Genomic DNA, 6,033 nt, shown 5'->3' on the forward strand with positions numbered 1-6,033 from the left:
ACGAGGCAGCAATTTTACTACTTCAACCTTTAGTATTTGATTATTCATAAATAACTTGAAAAAATTAATAACTTACAAATTGTGAATTTTCTATAATCTGCTATAAATTATTTTTCATAATCGCAGGAATTATGCTATATTATTTTATAATATTAATACCATACTAATTGAGTGTTCAAAACAAAATTATAATGAATCACCAGTCCCTACACAGTATCGATATACAAAACTCTAAACACCAGCATCTTAAACCCAGAAAGAAGTCCATAAAAGAAACATGATTTATTGCATTTTGTCATTTAAAATCACAGGTATACTGCAGCAATCATCGATATCACTCCATACCATCGATCACGTCTGACAATAACAAAAGAACCGCCTATCGGCTCGAAAAAATCGACCAGTCCTAGAAACCTCAAAATTCTCAAGTATCATGTGTGATCACTGCAGGTATACTTTTCCCTCGATCACCTAATTAAAAAATAATCCTAACATGCGTACACGTTTTCAGAACGTACAAACCACTGCTGGAAGGGTCGGTTCCATCGGTTCCGCCGATTTCGCCAGTTCCGTATGGTTTGCACGCCAGTTACGAGAGGGACAGGCCCAGAATCCCCGAGCAATCGTGAGGCACTTTTTACGATTACTTTGGATAAGCTCCCCTTGCGGGGAGGTTTATGGGGCAGTCATGAAAATTCGGCCGTTTCACGAGACATCAGCTCGTTGACAACGAAGCGTTTACAATTTACAGAAGACCAACCAGTGATGGAGGTTGCTGCTCCTGGAGGCAAAGTTGCTGCAATGGAGGCTGCTGCAGCACTCAAAACTGCTGCGGGATTGAGACGGATGTCTCGAGTCAACAGTACCAAAAACCACCGCCTCCTAGTTATGGCTACGGTTATGGCTCCCATGGAATGATGGGATTCCCACCCATCAGCATGGGTAAGCAGCTCATTTGCAACAAATTTCATCAACCTGGACGCTGATACGCGACCCTCGACGCCAAATGGGGGATTCACGAAAGTTATCCCTGGGACCTTATTTCCACGGATAGGAAGCTGTGAAGCTTCCAACCCTCTTCTAATTACTTCCCACGCTTTGTTCTGAGCCATTACATTTACTATCTTCAAGGAGGGAATTGTGCTTTTTTCGTTTATCGGCTGCTTGGGGACATTCTATACGAGTTAGTGATCAAATTTTCGTCTTGGATAATACTTACTTTGTTAACTATATAATATTTTATGCTGTTTGGAATATTGTTTCCAAGTTTTCTAGAATTTTTATCGATACAATTTTCATTGAAGTTTGCATAGTTCTCCTGCAAATGAACAAGCACTATAGTTTAAGGGCACTAGTGACAATTAGGAATTAGGTGGAGTTAAGCCAGTGATAAGAAGATCCCCAGAAACTCCTTATGAATTTCTTCCCCTCCCTTCTTCCTCTTCTACAGTCCCCAATTCTACTTAGCACTTAATCAGTCCTCCTAGTCTCTAATCTACCATTTCTAATCCTCATTCTCTTACTCTCTAATCCAAATTCACAGTATATCATTCAGATATATAATTTCAATAGTTACTATTCCCAACAGAATTAAGCGCGTCCTAATATTTCTACCAAAAACACACTTCTCCTCCATATCAGTTTACAAAAATATATCGAAATCCAAGTATCACAAGTTAGTTATTCCCGCTTTCAGTGTTACCTTAACACTATTCTCTGTCTATGAATTCTCAAAAAGTATCGAAAGATTGTTTAGAACACCCTCTAAACCTAAGTGTACCGCCAAGTTTAAATTCCCCTAGGCACGAGCGCTGGATAAGAAAAATAAATGAATCCGCGAAAAGTGAGTATTACGGTTAGCCTGGGGTGGTCGCCATGGTCGCGCATAGATGTTCATCTAAATGAGCTTTTAGACAACCCCTTCGCACGTTATCCAGGATAACGAGATCCCGCCAATTACCGCGACACGCGTCTGGTCTGGTCAAAAATTGTGTCCCCCCGTTAAGAGTGGTAAATCGATTTATAATTTTGGGTCGATCGAGCCAACTAAAACCTATTAAAGCCGATAATCGATTATTCGGTCTACCGTAGTTGATCCTATTAGTTAAACCGTACCGATAACCGCGTGATCGTAGGTCGACGCGTGAACTTTTTTCCCCGCGACTTGCTCAATAATATCGGCGCTCGGGAGAAAAGGGCGATAAAGTATTTATAGCGGGTGACACCGGTCGAAAAGCAGCACGAGCTTTGCGGAAGTTGCACACGCCTTTGAACTTTTCTATTATCAGACTCTACGATGCCAGATAGAGTGCCATGTACACGCCAGCCAGAAAAGAAGCTACCTATGTGTTTCGGGGGTGACTGCAAGGAGTCCTCCGTAGATCTGAACGAAAAGAACGGCACGAAATGCGAGAACGATGTAAGCGAGTCGATGCCGAGGCAATCAGAGCGATAGGGGATCCATAGAGATGGAGGCGACCGATGGAAAGTGCTCGAACGCGTTCGTACGGAGACAGAGGTTCCAAAACAGTCGCCGATACTGTCAAACTTTGGGGGAAGTGCAGCTGGTTGCCTCGATGCGAGACGATGAATAAAAAAAAGGATCGATATGTATTTTACTCAGAGCGATGGAAGTAACAAATAAAGAAATTGTTTTGGCTGATCTATTTGGAGGCGTGTGATTATTTATGAAGGATAAGAGGGTATTTTCTTATTGTTCCTGAGTGCATATGAGTATTGCCAATCGCAAGTGCAGTAGTTTTTCAAATGTGAGTTTATCGACTGTCTACAGTTTCAGATAGTTAATTTTTTAAATATTCGAATATTCAAATACTCAAATTTGAATTTAATATACTGCACCTTTGCTTCAAATATGACACCACTAAAAAAAGAACGCTTACGAATATTTGCTTTATATTAAACTGCTTTTATGATCGTAATTTATAAAACACGTTTCTTGAATTGTGTCACTTTTGAAGCGAAGGTGCGATATATTTTTCAAAGCAGTAAGGACATAAATCAACCTAAATCTTAAAATTTCATAAGCTGTTGGCCTCTAAAAGTAGATATTGACATATGTGTCTTGACGAATTCTACAAACTGGCAGACTCTCATTAAAAACTAACTATCACACTCGTGAAGCTTCCTCCATAAGTAATAGTGCCTCCATTTATTATTCAATATTAAACATTACTTCCCATTTAACGTTTACCAAGTACTATAGCAATACTTAGAATGTACATAGCAATTACTTCACCTAGACAAAAAAGCCGTATCACTCGACCTCCCTCATTCAACCCATCACATTCACATGCACGAGCCCCATAAAAATTTACAGACCATCCTCAACTACATCGTCCGATACGCGTAACAGCAAACTTCACTACCGAGAAATTTTTAATGACGCAAATATTCTTGTAAAGGATAACGACGATGTAAAACTGCCACACCGTACGGTTATCGTAAACCAGTAAGCGGGTGGTAAGGGTACGTTAGAGGTTAAAGAACGCGAGCGAAAGGGGAAAAGGAAATGGTCGAACTTTTCTGGCCAGCAGAAAAAGAACGAAGATATCCGCGAGGTAATCGCGTCTTCAGACAGCGGGACGCAAGAAGCCACGAGATACGGGTTCCTCGTTAACGAATCCAGAATTAATCATGGCGCAGTGTCATTTATTTAGACCCTCTCGGAGCAAGTTGAGGGGCAATTCATACAGGAGGCTATTCATCAAGCCGAAAGATCCTCCTATCGAGTTGGAGGTAAATTGAAACTGGGCCGAACTACATCGGGCGCTGGTACAACGTCTACCAAGAGCCTTCTGAATGCAAGTGGTCCCTCTTCAACCGTCCTCGGTTCCCATCTACTCGCATAAAGAGCGGGGTACAAAAACCAGCGAGGAATCGTGTCCAAGCCCGAAACAGGCTTAATACGTCGGCGTAAGACCGCGTTTAGTGGGTAGACGCAGGCAAGGAGGAGTGCGTGAGCGTTGGAAGGGTCGCGGTGAGGGTGGCGTTGAATGCGGAGCGCACGCGCTACGGGAACAGCGGTTTCGGGCCACGCGGCGGCACCAGTCGCTCCTCTCAAACCGCGAAACACGTCCCGGCGCCCTCCAGGCCGACGATCGTCAGTGCAGCTCTCTCTTTTCTCTCTTCCCTTTTTTACTCTTCCTGTGTCTACGACGTGTCAGCTGGATGATCAGCTGAATACAGTAAGTGCGTAAGAACCTGAAGAAGCCCACCTCAACCCTCTGGGTACCAGGATCCCTTTCTACTCTTTGGACACCCCAGCGAAGGATCGTAGAGCAAGGAGGATAAGAACAAAGACTCTGATCCTGACGATCCTGACGTTCCTGACCTGTTTGGCAAGATTCAGCGAGCCTTCATGAAACTGCTCTACAGCTAAAAGACTGAAAAAGAGCATGCTGCCAGCGGATGTGCCAAGGTTTCCTCTAGATATATTCCTCGATCGAGAGATTCTCGTGGAGAACGATCCTCGGTTCGACTTCTTCGTCTTCTGAAGCACTCGTCTTCCGTGGAGCTTGATGGAAGTTGAAGTTGCTTGCGAACGGTTTCCGGCGAAACGTGGAGCCTGGCCCGCGAGAGGAAGTGGCGAGAAGGTCGTTAGAGAAAGGTTCCTCTCACGCTTCGATTAAGTGCCGCGATGGATTAAGTGCTGTTAGCTCTTCCGAGTGAACCGAGTAACCTTGAGTAATCGAAGCCTCCGCGACAGGCGGTTAGTATCCTCCCGTTAATTACGGGCAAATTGAACGGCATCGAGATTGCGCTACTTAGCGACGATCTTAAGGTTGGCCAGCCTTCGGCCGTTTTAAATATCTTCGTTCGTTAATTCGGCTGCGGTGAGATTAGCTCGAAGGCAGGAGTTCGCGTTATCTCGGAGGATAAACGATTCTGGAAAGCGCGCACGTTTGTTCGTTAAGGATTAATCGCTAACGAGCTGGCACGACTGTCTTCCAGCTGCTGCTGTTGGTTCCACCTCGAATAAATCCAACTTTAGAACAACCTTAGAACAAATCTTCTAGTTTCTTAATCGTTCTTCTGAAGTAATTCTTCTGAAATCCAACGGCACTCGAATCTTTGTCGCTTCGAACGAACGTCGACAGCCTATGTCCCGTTGTTAAAAGTTTTCCACTCACCCTGCGATCCTCGCTCGTTACGGTCGCTTCCGTCCCGGGGCATAGCGTTTGTCCCGGAGGGGAAACCGATAAATGGATTAAAGGTTCTTCGATTGCCGGAACTCCCTTCGGAACGTCCCGTCAGCGAGGTCGAATTCAAGTTCGCCGATTTCGATCGACCGAGATCGATACGAATCGTTTGTTGACAGAAGGTCCAGGCTCCCTCGCGACGGTCCAGGTCGTCGAGGGAGGAGGAATCAGCTTCCTCCAACCCCGAGAGGGTAAACGTTGCCATCGTATCCGGGGATCCTATTTACCCCGAGGAATCCCGAGTGCGCGGCTAAAATTGCTTCCCCAGGAGCTTTACGTCAATTATGCCTCGAAGTCTGGTGGCGTGGAAAAGCGCGCAAAAGCGTCGCTCGAGAGGAGCTCTCGCGGGCACTCGGTCGAAAGCCGACACGAGCGTTTCGAGTTTCCAGGCTGAATCTTGTCGACGGATAATCCTCTGGACTTCCCTCTGTCGTTTCCGCTAACCAACCCAGCGATTCCTCAGACGTCTTTCCATCCCCTTCGATCGTCGGCTCGAGAGCGCGCCCGTATCGTGATGTTCGACGTTGTTCAGGGTCGGGGGAGGGGGTGAACGCTCGCGACGCGTCAGGGGAGGAACAGGAAGAGGGCAACTCGCCGGAGGAGACTGTGAAAGAAGCGAGGGGAACGGAAGAGACTGTCGAGAGGAAAGTTCGCGGCGAGAATCGATTTTGAGGAAAGTTGCTCCTCGCATCCCGCAGGAACAGTGGATTTCTACGGTCGTTCGTGAACACAGTGCACACGACTCGACTCCTGGTGTCATCTCGCGCGGGTTACGTGCCGGGAGCAAAGCATGGTCCGCCGTGGACTTCGCGCG

This window comes from Calliopsis andreniformis, chromosome 9 (assembly GCF_051401765.1).
Source record: "Calliopsis andreniformis isolate RMS-2024a chromosome 9, iyCalAndr_principal, whole genome shotgun sequence".
NCBI classification, from domain to species: Eukaryota; Metazoa; Arthropoda; class Insecta; order Hymenoptera; family Andrenidae; genus Calliopsis; species Calliopsis andreniformis.